This window comes from Tetrao urogallus, assembly GCF_951394365.1.
Source record: "Tetrao urogallus genome assembly, chromosome: 4".
Taxonomy (NCBI): domain Eukaryota; kingdom Metazoa; phylum Chordata; class Aves; order Galliformes; family Phasianidae; genus Tetrao; species Tetrao urogallus.
In genome coordinates, this window is record NC_136817.1 from 39,537,703 (window position 1) to 39,554,400 (window position 16,698).

Consider the following 16,698-nt stretch of genomic DNA (forward strand, 5'->3'; position numbering starts at 1 on the left):
TTTTTTCACTATTGAATTGCTATTCACGAAAACTGAACAAGTTCAGAGGAATGGGATGACTTACGTTATATTCTTGGCTTAAAAGGCTCCTTTTTTATCAAATCTATTTACAGCAAATTTTTATTTGCTTATTTAAGCTATCTACAGGTTGTAAATGGTCACGAAACAACATGTAGAGCAGTCAAGTGCCAGACTGCATGCAGAACTCAGATAAAAGGGGCCAGGAAATCTTCAGCAGCTCTCGGCAACTACAGGAAAAATCACCAAAGGGACAAAGGGAAGAATGAAAACAAGTACAAAGTGCCTGCAAGTTTAAATTCTCCGGAGAGAGGACAAAGTGGTAAGGGTACAAGCAAGCTGCCTGCTAAAGTACTGGGAACAGAGCTCCAGTTCTCCCTGGCATACTACTGTTCTGAATGAGTACCACTGAGGTTAGAAAACATTATCATCGCCCAGCTCTCATTATCAGACAGAAACTGTTTGTGCCTCTCCATGTTCTAAATGGGACTGCCTCCGCTGAACACAGTTATGTCACTTGGCAGCTGAGCAGTATGCCTGCCTTCTTGCAGAAATAAAAAGTTGGTTTACAAACAGAACCTCTCAAGCTTTCTCTCCTTTAGATATCAGCCTAGACTGTCATGCTGCTGCAGGTAGCCAGCTCCCATTAACCACTTTGTCATGCAGAAACATCTGCTGAACTCAGCAATCACCTGAGCATGGGCTGCCTGGTCCAACCAAAAAAGTAGAATAGAGCTTGTGGCCAAGTTCATCCAGTTGATTACCTGCTCACTTCTGTTATTCACAGCAGGGACAGGCCTCCGCTACTCCTAAATATCCAGGGTAGACAGTTTTGAAAAATGCACAGCTTTTTGCAAAACAAAGGCTAAGATGCACCCAAGTAACTGCACCAGTGGAAGCAACACCAGTAGAGGTAATCCAGAGTAGCTGTATGACTTAGGACTGTCCTAATTGCTGTGCTCTGACTGCTTTCCTTTTCACCTGGGATAACTTCAACAAGCTGGAGAATAACTTTTAGGGATAAAAATAAATCATTTAGAGCACTTAAATGTGAATTCCTTAGAAATAAAATATTTGAATGGATGGCCTATTGAAGTCAATGCCACTTGCTGATAATCACTAGCACCCATTATTGTAAAAGTCTAATTGCATGGTTATTTTAAAGGATTGTTTTTCAAATAATTAAGCCAGACTGACAATTGTGAAGCACAAATTTGACTTTAAAAGCATTTATTCCAAAATATAGCATCCAAGGCTGGATTAAGGAGTATAAATTTCTGGAGCAATAAAATACTATAGCTCAATGTATATAATATTTCTCCTCAGCTTTTATCCATGCCCACAAAATGCTGAGGTGGAGCAAATTTTCTTCTTTATTTTGCAGCTTCAAATTCAGTGTGCACCCAACTAGTGCTAACATATCTCTTTCCCAAAGAGAGAAACATTTCTACGCTTTGTATACATCAAGAAATTAAACCTATTTACAGCTGTGCACACAGATGCGTTTGTACCCAAGAAATGCAGAAAATGTGAATGTGAAACAAAAGCCAAGAAATGAAGAGATTAAGCTGCTAAAAAAAAGTCAAATCTTCCATCAGAGGTGGTTTCACCACACTTAGTAACACTTGGGGACTTCACAGGTTTTAACGTTAATACAATAGGTTCATTGTGATGCACCATCTCGGCAGTACTAATAGCACATCTGAAAACACACATTGCAAAATAATAATAACCCTAATAAAAAGAAACATGTAGGATTCACTCTCCTCACTTTTTTTTTCTTATTTTTCTTACTTCTTACTACAGTGCTTACTTCTGCAATGTTATTTTTGAGTGTGGTTCATAGAAACATAGAATGGTTTCAGTTGGAAGGGACCATATGGATCACTTAGTTCCAACCCCCTTGCTATGGTTGGAATTGCCACCAGCTGGACCACATGGCCCAAAACTCCATTCAACACTCCCAGGCACAGGGTATCCATAATTTCTCCAGAAGTTGTTTGCATCAAGCATTTGAGATTTGCTCTTCTGCAAAACATATGATTTGGGATGAACTATCATACATTCCTCTGTATGTATAAGCAGAGCAGCGTAAGACTAATTCTGACTGACAATCTAACTTGAAAACACCTGTCAAGTTTAATTTTAAAAGTATTTTACTTTAAAGTTGTCATAATTTAATAATGACAAGTAACAGTCAAGTTATAAATTATAGGTATAAAGTTATGAAAACCCCATACCTGCGCTTGCTGCAAGCTATCTTGCAGACACACAGAAAACATGGTGCTTGTCCCCAGCAAGCAGAGCCCATGCAAGTTATAACAGAGATGTGACAGAACAAGAGAAAACATCTCATAGGAACAGACTACTAGCTACCTGACTTCAGTTTACCTAAAATGCAATTTTTATTCACTGCATAAAGCTCTTCAAATGATTCTGCTAATAAGAATCTTTCCTTGGTACATGTTTTATAGGCTATTTGTTACTTCTCAGCATTACAGTATCCAAGCAGGCTGTTTTGTTTCTTGCAAATTATGTGGTTATTTTGCAAAACAGATATCAGCTGCAAGTGTATCAGTATGTAAGTACATTGTAAAAAAAATGATCCTTTTATAATTCAAAAAGCTATTTTCTCTTTGTTGTCTTTGTTGTATTTCATAATCATTAACAAAACCCCAAATTAGCAGTGTGCAGCTGGTGTAGACGCCTGCAGGATCATTTTCTCGGAGGATGGAGGATTTATGTTTTCCGGTTTCTGAAAAGACAAAGTTTGCTTTTACTGGATGGGTGAAAAGAGGACTGATGTTTTAGCAATGATTTCATGTGAAATCTTCATTTCAACCCTCCTACAGATAATCTGAGTTATCCCTTACCAACACCTACCATTTTTCTCTGCCTGTCATCTTTCCCAATGCTGACAGCTTGGAACATACATTAAAGCCAACCTTCATAGCACTGAGTATTTCACCCTTCACTTACACACAGAACACTTATCCCAAAGGTCCAAATCTGCTGTCAGCCTCATGGTCCAGTCTGTGGGCTGGTTAGCTGAAGCCCACACAGTCAAGAACTACTATCACAGGTTAAAAACCCTAGCTGTAATTCTGATTAACGGTGATGAAGCCTAATTTTGCTCAGCTCTTGAGGTACAAACACATTGTTTGGTAGCCAGAGGCATTACTGTCAGATGAGATGACTGGCTTTGCCTCAGTGATGTTGCATTACTCAGCTGGCTAAAACATGCTGATGCAGATCAGAAAATGCCACACACATAGATCAAAGCCTTCAGCATCCTCAGCATTGAACATCTGCAAAGTCACCCCAAAGCAGGGCATCATGTTGCACAGCACTCTCTTGTTCACACTGTCATATTTCTGCTAGGCCTACCCTTTCCCCTTAGGGTCAAACTCTTATCTATTCCAACACCCCACTTATCCTTCCACCGGTATGGCTTTCGGAAGGGAGGGTGATTGTTCTACAGGGAGAAAAACATGATAACCATCATGATATGGTAATGATAACCATAAAGGTGGAAAATCTTCTGCCCATGTAGCTGGCAGGAGACACTGACAGTTCCTCGGTCAGTGTGAAAACACTGACAGGCTGAAGAGATCAGTAGCAGACAGGAAAAAGATTTCTGTCCTGTAACATTGAGAAAAGGGCATTTTGTCTCAGGAATATCTTCTGTGTTGAAAAATTCTCTGCTGCATCCTACCACAATATATCCAGTGGTGGACAGCCTTCAAACCCCACTAATCAAATCTGAAGATTCTCCCTTGAGTGCAGATTAGCAAGACACTGCTCTTCCATATTATTCATTTATTTGGGAGATGTAACAGTGCCAAGGAAACAAGAACTACTGTAATATAATTATTTTTTCCATAGACTGTATTTTGTGCTGTATACAATACTGTATAAATCCTCCACGGAAATAACTAAAATAACAAATTGATTTTCTTTCTCAATGAAACCAGGTTAACCAAGAAGAATATACAGGAAGAATCAAGGGTGAAGTCCTGTAAAAATCACAGCGGGCAGCTAAGAGGTTATGCATCTTACAGACTGAATAATGCAGAGTTCAGACTCGCTGAAATTTAAATGAACACTCCACTCCTTTTTTATAAGGTCTTCAAGGTTGCAATAATTTATACCTAGAATCATGGTTTTACGTGTCATAACAGATCGTTCTGGAATAAGATCCTTCCTCAATGAGTAGGAACTGATATCACCTTCAGAAATTCAGGAGATATACTTTGATTATACTTCCCGTTACTGACAAGGGTATACTTGGCCCTACGGCCTCTCGTAGTGTAAAGTCCGATTTTCAAGTCAAGTCAGTAAGATCAGTTGGAAGCCTAGTAATATTTACTTGTTAGAGCCCTTCCAATTATTTGGGTTCTCCCGGTTGAAAATGCTCATCCTCTCCTCCTCTTGTATCCCCACCAGGAGGCTGATCAGACATTATTTTCCTGCAAACAAATCACTGCTCCTTAGACCTGCAAAACTAGGTGGGAACTGTAAGGAAGAGCAGCATATGTTATTGCATTACTACCATCTCTTAATCAAATCCCAGCAGAAACCACAAGCATAACATCAACTATTAAAAGTTTGAGTAAAAGTTTTCAACAGAGATTCAGGAGCACACTGTCCTTAGCAGTTCCACTTTCTTTCAACTGTTTCACACATCCTCATCCAAATTTATTTGAACCACTTGATAATTTTCTTCCGAAACACTTCTCTCTTCATGAGAGCAATAAAATCAAATGTTCTCAGTAAATGTCTGCTTTGCTTTTTAATTTCACATACTAGAAAAATGAGAAGTAACTTTTCAACATTTTAGATTTTTTAAACACAAAGTATTTGGTTGTTACCAAAAATGCAAATAGAACTGGGATTTCTCTTTTCTGACAAAATGTTAGCTTTACCATTTAACATATCAAAAGAAATGCTTGGTTGTTTTAAGTGTCACAAAAAAAAACCAACAACGTCACTATTTTTCAATACAATTCACTTTTTTTTTTTTTTTTTTTTTCCAAAATGGGAGCTAATAACCTTGAAAAACTGATAGAAATAACCCAAATGCCTATTTTTATTAGTACAGAATCATAGAACCACAGAATCATAGAATTATCTTAACAGTATCAAGATTTTAAGGTAAGATAGACTAAACACAACTACATTTTCAGGATGCTTTTGTCTTTTGCTGTTCCCTTTTTGCTCTATATCTGTTAAACACAGACCTACTACAACTACTTCCATACATATTTTGCTATATAAAAAAGGAAACAGTAACATTCATGTTTGTTTCAGCTTATGAACAACCCAAAATGGACCTCATCACTCCTTTTTAATCTCTGCCAAGCTGAAACAGAATATGCTGAAAAGTAAGAAGGAATTGGAGAAGAATATTGTATCTATTTTTTTATTCTGGGTTTAAGAGCAAATGTATCATACAATACTAATAAAAATGCTACAAGTTCTAGATACAGACTTTTCAGCTCCAGGTCAGATACTATATTCATGCCATTTTCACTTCCAAGTCTTGAATGTAATATTACCAAGGCAAAATTAGACAGTACCAATCATTTAAGAATTAGTCAAAACTATGTAATGAACATAAAACTGGAGTAAAAAAGAAAACAGAATAAGTACATCTAAGAAGAAAGAAAGGCTGAACAGCGGGGGGGGGGGGGGGGGGGGGGGGGAAGGCAGACACAAAGCAGGTAAGCATCTTCCTGTTTAAGAGATAAAAATAGAGGTATGAATCCCACTGAAAACTAAACTCATGAAAAAAAAACAAACCTATACTATGATCCATCCAGAAGATACACTGTAGTTGTAGGTTGTAGTGAGCTGGGGGTCGGCCTCTTCTCTCACGTAACTGGTGATAAGACTAGAGGGAACAGCTTCAAGCTGCACCAGGGGAGATTCAGGCTGGACATTAGAAAATACTATTTCTCTGAAAGAGTGGCCAGGCATTGGAATTGGCTGCCCAGGGACCTGGTGGAGTTACCAACCCTGGAGGCATTCAAGCAACATTTGGATGTTGTGCTGAGGAACATGGTTCAGTGAGAACTGTTGGTGACAAGTGGATGGTTGGATTGGATGATCTTGTAGGTCTTTTCTAACCTTGGTGATTTTGTGACTCCGTGATTTAGCTTATATGAAATCAGTGCTATCTAAGACAAATCACTTCCTATACTTGCTAGTACATATTTGTAAAACTTCCAAGATGTGAAAAAGACTTTGAAGAAATGGATGTGATTAATTCTTATTCATTTTTATTTTTGGTAACAAACACGAAGCAGCTCAGAAAACTAAATTTCTTTCACACAAAACATTTCACAACTTGGAAGAAATAAAATAAATCTTACTCAGTCAAAAGCTGTGTTTATACATCCTTTATTTTTATTTTTATTTTTATTTTCTGGCTTATTCTTAAGCAACCACTCTCCTCCTCTTCCCTTCCCTAGAGTTTGCCTTTCAAGGTTGCCTGACTCCATGGTTGGCCAGCTCTGGGAGCATGCAAGACAGCTTGTGTTGACAGAAACAGGGACAGCTGGGCAGACTGGCTTGAAAAAAAATAATTAAGAAGTCCAATAGTCTGTTGGCACCTCAGGTGGCTGAGGTTCAATACATGTACCCAATAGCAGACTCAAAAGCTCTCAGAGATGGAGGTGGCCATGACACACACTTTTTCTTTATGCTGATCCTGAGAAAGCTTGTGCATGTGCATCTGCCTAATTCTGCTTGCTAGTGTTAGCTTTGCTGATTTCACTGTACTTCACAGCACTGTATTTCACAACATGGGAAACTAAATCGAGTCATAAACATATTTCATTGCTATTATTAAATCTGGAGAGTTAATAATAATTATCTCACAGTACTCACAGCATTAAATACTTACCTGCAATATAAAAATGCAAACTAGAAATCTGCTTGTACTATGATAGATCAGTTATTCTGATACTAATCCCACCTTTCTGCCTTATTGAGATGGTTGTTTTCAAAGCATTACAGAAAGAGAAATTGTACTATGTGCTACTTAAGAGATTCAAAATCCATGCAGACTTGAAACAAAAATGGTAAAATATTTCATGCAATTTTCTCAAAACAACAACAACAACAAAAAGAAAATCTGGAAGAAACAGATTATTTTCATCATTCCTTAAATACTGTCCAAATTTTATCTTGGCTATGTTGGACAATTGCACTGCGCTGGCAGCAAATACTGCACTCTCAAAATCCTCATCCTTTAGAAATACAACTCCAATTGCTTAACAACTGACACATGAAAATCCACAGAGGTTCCCTTAAGATGAGGCTGTCATAGCTTGTAACACTTTATCTGATGGCTGCTAAAGTTCATCATGATTGTTCAAAAAGAGAAGGGACATTTGATCAATGTCTTTCTCAGCAGATTTTAATGACAGAACATATACGCAAAGTACAGTGGAGACATTTCTGACACAAAATGTGCAAGAACTCTCAACATTAATTAGCACTCCTCTGACTTTGTTTTGCAAATTAGGCAGGAAAGCAGAGAGCTATATATTTCCCACTTTCCTGTTCTTCTCTTTCTTCCTTTCCCTAGGGCAGCAGAACTATTTCACTGAGTAATCACAACTCATTCATTGTAGTTATAAGCAGGGAATCAAATTCAAAACCTCAGGGTAACACTTAGGATTTTCCTGTTGCCTATCATTATTATTAATATTTCTAATAAGACAGGTGAGATCATGACAACACCTCTCCCCAATGCATAGATTAAGAAAGTGTTGAACAGACAATCAAAGAAAGGAAAATAAAGAACACAGCAGGTCAATTCATTTCCAGCCTCTCTGCCACTGAAATTGATTCTAGCCGTGCCAATGTTTGTCACATTCAGGACCAGAATATAAATTGTGCACAGAGAGGATTGAATCAGTTAAAAAGAAAAATGTTTTCTCTGTGAGGACATCTGAGCATTGGCACAAGATGCCCAGGCAGGCCGTGCCATCCCCATCCTCACAGGTTTTAGAACCCAAGAGGATGAAGCTCTGAGCAACCTGGCCTGACCCTGCAGCCTACCCTGCTTTGAAGTTGGACCAGAATCCTCCGAAGGTCCCACCTAATCTGAGAGACCCTTTGATCCTTGTGGTCAGAGGACACCCACAGAAATCTGCAGAGGGTAGACTGAAATTAAAGAAGCTTTAAGTCAGTGACTTTACACTGTTACACATTTTGTAACACTGGACACAGCTGTTGTGATTCTTCCCAAATACGTTTTTGCTACTATTTGCTACTAGGGATGGATTTGTGCAGGTCTACATGTGCACTACTATTAATTCATGAGCCAACAGTCCTAAGCACTTATATTTGAGAAACTGTCACCTCTTGAGCACTTATCCTCAGAGCACTTGCAAAATTAAAAACAAATATATATATATATATGTATTCATATAAAAACTAAAAAAAAGTAGAATGATTAGTGTGCTCCACAGAACAAAAGAAAGGAAAAAAAAAGAACAATATATATCTCCTTAAAAATGCTGAAAGAGACTATTACTTTTTCTGCCTCTTTTCTTAATATATTCCATGGTTGTATTTTATAACTACTTTTAAATAGCATTCTGTATGAAATAACAGACAATGAAAAGGTATTCTCAAATAATAGATGTTTCTTTTTTGTGGTTATTCTGAGAAAGGCAATGACAATGATATGTTATTAAAGGAAAACTACCAAAGAATAGGGTACAGGAGTTGGAATTAAATTCACTGCCTCTGCCAAAACCCAGAGAACATAGAAAGAAAGATTTTTGATATTTACTTTTCATTTGAAAATCAGATAATCTGGTCACCTCAAACACACTCCCTTCGAACTCCAGTACAAGAATTGCCATCAGAACTGCTACTTCCATTTCTAGATTGCAACCATTTTAGAGATGAATGGAAATAATGTCTCAGCTTCTGCTGGCATGCCAGGTCCCAGTGAGAGGATTCACTTCAGCTTCCATCCACCTTTCTATCAAGGGTGTGCCTATAAGGTCAGGGTACTAACTGAAACCACTATTTCTCAAGAAATAATTTATTCCTGTTTTCAATTTATTTTCACTCACCATGTGTCTTGCCTCTTAAACTAAGCAGTTTAGATCAGAAGCTTTCTTATATTATGTGGTAATGTACTGCAGAGCACAGCAAGATTCCACTGAAATTTAGGACAAATATCTGCCACAGATAGACAAATACATACACACACACATGCACAAAAAGCAAGACTATCAGACCGATAGAAGAAAACAGACAGATTAAAAGGAAATGCTTTTGCAATACAATTGTTTTTACTATGTTAAGCATAGCAATTCCTACCAGATTATAAGCCATTTATGCCTTGATTGCTTAGACAGCATTAATAAATCTCATCTTTGATGTTGCATGGTAAACAGAAGTCTTCATGCAATTTACCATTTTTAGACACATTGCTTAGCACTTTAAAAGGATATTTGTTTACCAGAGGTGCAGAAAAGTCAGTATTCAGATAGTCCTTAGAGGCAACCGTATCCTGAGGTGCATTAGGCTGGGCAGGAAGAGGGATTGTCCCACTCTGCTCTGCACTGTGCACCCTCACCTCAACCACGGGGTGCAGTGTTGGACACTGCATAAGATATTAGAGAGCATTCCAAGAAATGTTCGAAGGATGGTAAAGGGTCTAAGAAGGCAAGTTGTGCAAGAACAATTGAGGTCCTTGTTTTGTTCAGCCCAGAGCAGAGGAGACTGAGAGGAGGCCTCGTGGCTGCCTGCAGCTCCTAATAAGGGGAGGGGAGATGAGCTTTGCTCTCTGGTGACAGCAACAGGACCTGAGGGAATGACATGGAGGTGTGGTCAGGGGACAGTCAGGTGGAGGTTAAGGAAAGGTTCTGAACTGGAGGGATGTGGCATGGAACAGGCTGCCCAGGGCAGTGGGCAAAGCCCCAAGCTGCCAGAGTTCAAGAAGCACTCAGACAATGATTCCAGCCACAGGATTTGAATTTTGGGTGATCCTGTCTGAAGGCAGGAGTTGAACTTGAAGATCCTTGTGGATCCCTTCCAGTCTGGGATATTCTATGGTTCTACTTGCAAATATTTTACTGAAAATGGACCACTTGATATTTTGCAAAAAAATACACCACTGTGGTGTCTGATATCAAGTTGTTCTGTGCATACACAGGAAATAAGTAACTATAGGCCTTACTTGAATGGTAACAGTCTGGGCTCAGATTTCTGCAGTCAACCTACTTTAGTGGACACAAGAGAATGTTCTGTGTTTTGGAGATCTTTGCTGTGTTTTCGAAGATCATGAACTTATTCACAGTTGGAATGTGTTCAGCAAAGGACCAGCAAAATGGTCCAGGGGCTAGAGTACCTACCCTATGAGGAAAGTCTAAGTAACGCAGAATTGTGTAGACTAGAGAGAAGGCTTCGGAGGGATATAACAGCAGTTTTCTTATACCTGAATTGTGCAATGACAAGTTTTGCTAATCTCTTTTCCAGCACTATCAAGTTAAAGCCTATTTCTCTCCTAATTTTCAGAAGCAATAAATCACGAAGGAATAAAGAGATACTGTTTCATGTAAGAAGAAACCAGCTACATAAGTCTCTTCAACTGCTTAATAAGACGAGACATTGTGTCTTAACATCTGATGAGGGGAAGGGAGGTGCTTGCCTTGATCAATCTCTTCATAACGTCAAAAAGAAGTGGAAACAGAGAATAAACAAACAAGGTCTCTCACTAAACTTCAGTCTCACACCTAATACTGAGCACCAGACAAAGACTCTTTAAGTATGAGGAAGGGGGTTTCTTGTCATGTTCCTGCTTGTATCATACGGACATCAAAAGAAACTCATTCTTATGATTTGCTACAGAAAATTTACTTCATAGACTCCTGGCAAACATCTCCACAGTTGGGGAAAAAAAATAGAATTCTTTCTTTAAGTCATCAGTTTTCACACATCTTATTATAGCAGCTTCCCTGCTGAAATTCATGCATGCTGATTACAATGCTGGTACACACACATGTCATCTGAGCTGTTTATAGCCACTCTTTTATTTAATGCATCTCATCTGCCAGGTTTTTTGCAGGTTCTGTCTGCTTTATCATGTTATCATTTAAGTCTTTGCCTATAAATCAAACTGATATATAAACCACTTTGTCATCTTTTGTTTCACAACAGATGTACAGTAAGCAGAGACTGCCTGCCTCTGAATAGGAAAAAATGGGAATGAAAGCACTCGCTGAAGCATGCACAGACGTTTTAAAAAAATGGGTTTTGTTACTAATAACCAATAACACAGAAGGATGGATGTTTATGCACAGAATATAAGAGTAGAAAAAAAATAAGATGATACTCTTCATATGAAAATGTGATTTCTTCCTCTCTGTAATCAGGCCAAGGAAAGCAATCTGAGGGATAGCCATTTAGAAGAACTAAGGCAGAGTTACTTGCAGGAGTTTCCTAGGACACATATGTTGAAACGCAAAATTTAGTTGCACAAAAAAAGAACTTGACATTTCCACTATGTTACTGAGTTTTTCACTGACAAACTGATCTTTGCCAGAACACACTGACAACTCCAAAATCCTCTCATAACTCCTGTGACATTATCATTGCTGAGAAGACCATAGGTTATAGCTATATAGCTACAGTTATACTATAGTCAGTGGAAGAAAATGTACTACTAACAACTGCTTCAGAGAATCTGAGTCAGTGCTGATAGAAATGTTTCTCTGCAGTGTATGAGATGTCATTTAGCAACACACTGTTGACACTATTAAGAGCCTTACTGGCACCCTTTTGGATACTTCTTTTACCCTGGAGAGTCAAAAGTGATCCAAAACACAAAACTCTGATTTCTTCCAGTGAATAAAAAGGAATTTAGGTTAACTGTTACAGGTGAAGACCTGTTGTCCAATCTGTTTAACTTCGGTACTGATAAAAATCAAAGGAAAAGTAAGAAATCTCAGTAGACAGCTTAGGTGAGCCAATATATGCCATGCATCCTTATCTCTAAATCAGCTTAAGCATTGAACATGATATTTTAACCACATATCCAGCATTTCTTTTAGCCTGGAGTATAGTTCTTGTTGTTCTTATTATTCACATGAAACTTTGACCTCCTGAACTTCCTAATCTCTCGGTCACAAGCACTTTTATTTGTGCAATCTTCTCCTACCTAAGCAGTTACTTTCACATAGAAGTAGATTTTTTGGAAACTCACAAGATGAAATTCCTTTATATGTAAAATTAAATCAAATTGTATTGTGGAAATTCTCTCTAAAGAACACTATTCAAATCTTCTTTAAGAATCAATGCTAAATGTTGGAAATTTCTAGAAGATCCTTAAAAAGGCATCAGCATGGCAGATTTGAGCTACATATAAGACATCACATATAATCAAATCTTCAACATTCACAAATTTTAATAATGCCACAAGGCCACATATGAAAACTTTTACAAAAATTCTATTATAAAAATTCATTTAAAAAAGCCATGGTGACCATAAGATTCAGTAGGCTTCAAGACTCCAACCTCTAATAAATTCTGAGTGTCTGAAGATCATCAAACTTAATGTTACCAAGATTTGCTATTCCCATCTTGTATAAATTTGTACTGAAGCCATAAGATTGCTAGAAGATTGCCTAATTCCTCACTATCTCCATCTGACTGTATCTATTGTAACATTTTAAGACATAATAGGCTATGTACTTAACTCATCTGCTGAGAATTTTTACTCCTTGATACAGGGAATGATTTACTTACAGAGCTCCACAAGAAAATGAAACACCTCAAAATTTTCCTCAAAGCAAGGCAAACAGAAGTAGACGTATTTGTTTTAGGTGATTTTATTCTTCCTTAATTCATGTTAAAATCATTAGCGTGTAATAGAAAATGATTAATTTAAGATTCTTTACGTTAATATTTGTAAAGTTTTGTAAAGCATTGCAAAATTATTCATTTATATCACTTAATACAATGTACCTGAAGCAAAAGATACTTAAGTGCTGCGTATAGATTGGCTTTTGTTTGATTGGTTTAAATATTATTATTACTATTTGCAAAAGTATACAACATCAGCACCACAGGAAGCAGAAGCATATTTGACACAGCATAACTAGAAATGAAGATCTACTTTTGAAATATGCAATGCAAATGTTTTTCATCCCCAACAATAGAGGAAAAAAAAAAATCATTATTTTAATTCTATTTCTCTGAAAAAAGTATTATACACACAAAATTCCCAGTATAGTGCAAAATTCTGTGATATGGTATTTTGCAAAGCAAGAAGCCCGTGACTATAACCTTTCAGTTAGACTGATTTCTGAATAGTTATCAGCAGTTTTGGGGATTTGTATATACTGGTCACGTTACAACTGTTCTAACACCTTTTGCCTCGTATTAATTGAGCCCTGAAGTAATATTTCCAGACAGTTCATACATGATTCAGATTTTGAATAAAAACCTCTATCTCTGATAGTCCAATTCAATAGACAATCATGCCCATAATTTTGCCCTGAGTATTAATTTGTGTTCTCCTGAATAATTTAAGCACAAAACACTTGCTTCCTAAAATGGAGGTCAAGTTGAATATTCAGTGCTTGGGTCACATTTCAGGATTTAGTGTAGAGCTAGTCGTGAGCAGGCACAGATGGGAGAAATAGGCAGCACAGCAGGAAATAGTACTTTAGTTCCTGCAGCTATTTGAGCCCAGTATGCAGCAGTCATCGCGGCTATACCAACTACCAGCATGGATCTGAATGAAAAAATATGGTCACTCAGGAAATGGGGGGGGAGTGGGGAGAGAGAAGAGCAAATAGCCTAGTAATTTTTTTATTAAAGAAAGGAAAAGTATCACTTAAGAAACATGATGTTTTCACTGAGCTGAGAAACAGAAGCCTACCAATCTCTGTAGGATTCGATTAAAAAACTTTAAATTTTGCTTTTGGATGCAGTGAGATGACTGCTGGTAAAAGGCTCTGGCTCGACTTTGCTATGTCTGGAGGTTCTGCATCCAAGCCATGCAAGACCTGATACGTTTTTTGAGAAGAATATTTTATTATCTTAAATCTCCAGAGCACAAGTCAATTAAGACAGAAAAACATGCTACCCAGACTGAGAGGACGCACTGGAGGGCAACCTACTCCACAGCTGAACAGGTAACAGTCTTTAGGACTTTGCAAAGCCCCAACACACACAGTTACCTGAAGATCAAAACTAATAAGCCCACCATTCAGAAAAGTTAAGTGTGATTCACTAGAATATGCTTTTACTGTGTGAAAATGAAAGGAAAACTTTTTTGTTTTTAGGCTGGAAGGCTTCATTTAGGAACGCAGATTTCACAGAGGTATGAACAAAGGGCAGAAATACTACCGTGCGTACATCTCCTTGATAGCATTTAACCTCTTTCAAAACTGTATCTATTGGCGTTTTTAATAAGATGTTCACAAAGGAATTGAGGTTTTTGTGTTTCTTCCCATGGTCTGATTTACTTTTATAGGCATGACAGCCAATTTTGCTCTTGATTGCTTATACATAACTCTCACTGAAATCAATCAAGAGATTTTTGTATAAATATATGTGGCCAAAAGCAAGAGGGACAGCATTAATGCTGGATTTTCAGAACTATGCAGAAGAAGCACTTTTTCTTCCAAGTCAAAAGGAATTTTACCACTGCCTTTTGATAAAGAGCATAGATTAATCAGTTGGGAATGTTTAGAAGAGCCTCACTCCAGTTTGCACATACTACTGGTACTCAGTATCACAAGGCAGTGCTCACAGAAGGTGTGGGCCTGTTTTCCACACAGGATGCAGCTTTTGAACAATGCTATAATATCAGTAAAGAAAGCCAGCAAGTGAACGCAAGTGTTTGATGTGCACAGATGAGGGATAAACCCGAGTTCACACAAATTTTGCAGCACTGACAATTCATTTTTTAGAGGAATATTAATTTGCACAATATGTCTCAATATCCAGCCTTTTCCTCAAAAGAGGGATTCTGCACCTCTGACCTTCCAAGAGCCACATGTCTCAGTTCAAGGACATAATTACTGTGCCTCTTTAAACCCTAAAACAATCACAGTAATAAAGCAGGCAGTGACCTAGTTTCACATTTCATCTTCTGCATTTCTTAGTAGTTCCTGGAGTAAATGCTCTGCAACCTTTTAAATCTGTAATTTACACAATCATTAAGAACCACAAAGAGCTGAACACTTCTAATATTCCAGCTAAAATGTTATCTTTAAACATAACCTTTAGTACCAATGCAACTTGCATCCTGAAATTATTCAAAGAAACATTTGCTTTTATTTCTCTTAGAAAGAGGAGAGGGGAGGGGAGGGGAGGGGAGGGGAGGGGAGGGGAGGGGAGGGGAGGGGAGGGGAGGGGAGGGGAGGGGAGGGGAGGGGAGGGGAGGGGAGGGGAGGACATTTTCCATTCATTCATAATTTATTACATTAGCAAAATAAGCTACTTTTGTAGCTAGACTGTAATTTACCTAGGGCCCTTTAGCTGATGAAAATTGTCTAGGCTAAAATTATTGTTTACTACAAGTGCTAATGCTTCATTTTCTGCTCTGCTTATAGTTTGCTTCATTGTACTGAAAACTGACCCAGAGTCTGGACACCAATTCTGTAGTTGTTCATTCATCACTTCTTGTTAACCAGTGAATAGCAATCTGCTGCTCACTGAGATCCAAGCTCCTTTGTATCCAGTGAAAAATTCTACTATCAGATCCAGACTGACTAATGAAATGTACTTGCCTTTTGGGCGGTTTTGTGTCTCAAAGCCTTTCTGAAGTCATAATACATTACATCTTTTTCTTTACCCTTGTCAAGTCTCACTGACCATCTCTCCTCAGAGACGTTAATTGGATATGTGAAACATAGCTTCCCTTTCATTAACCACACCATCTTTCTGACCAGTCTGTATCTGTCCAGTTTTCTCCCAACTTGATTTTTAATCAGTGGCTCAAATCTTTCCAAATTCAAAGGTTACATGTGCACATATGCATTTTTCTCATTTATCCTTTTACCCTCCACTAGCCGTAAGTATTACATCCCAGTGAATTCACATTCAGCTAATAACAGATTAAGATTAAAGGAATCTCTCTTTTTCCTGCACTTACACACAGAAAAGTACACTTCCCAAAGAAAACAGAAAAAAATAAATGAATCACCCTTTCCTTAAGCTCTGATAGTAGAACCATAGAAATCTTATTTGTCTTGAATTAGCAGATAATCACTCTGTTTTTCTCATGGGTCATCGTTATGATTATAAAGCTACCAGTTAAATTATCTGTCTGAGGAATCTCTCAGTCAAGAATGGAAGGTTTTCAAGAATTCAAATACTATAGTAAATCAGTCCCCCAAGTTGAGATAGTCAAAGCTTTCAGGATTAAAAAGCAACTTGGGAGAACCAACTTCATATATTTTGATTAAAACACATTTAACAAAAGTCCGTTATTACATCAAAATTAAACTGTTTCATAAAATCAAGATAATGTCAAAATGCTATAGGAAAAAAAAAGGATGGAACAGGAAGAAAAATAGGAAATGTGCAATCACAAATACTGTGAAATTATTCTACCAGAAAAAAAAAAAAAGTCAAAAATTTAAATGATATTTTTATTAAACACAGCAGTCAAAATAAAGCTGAATTCAAAATTGT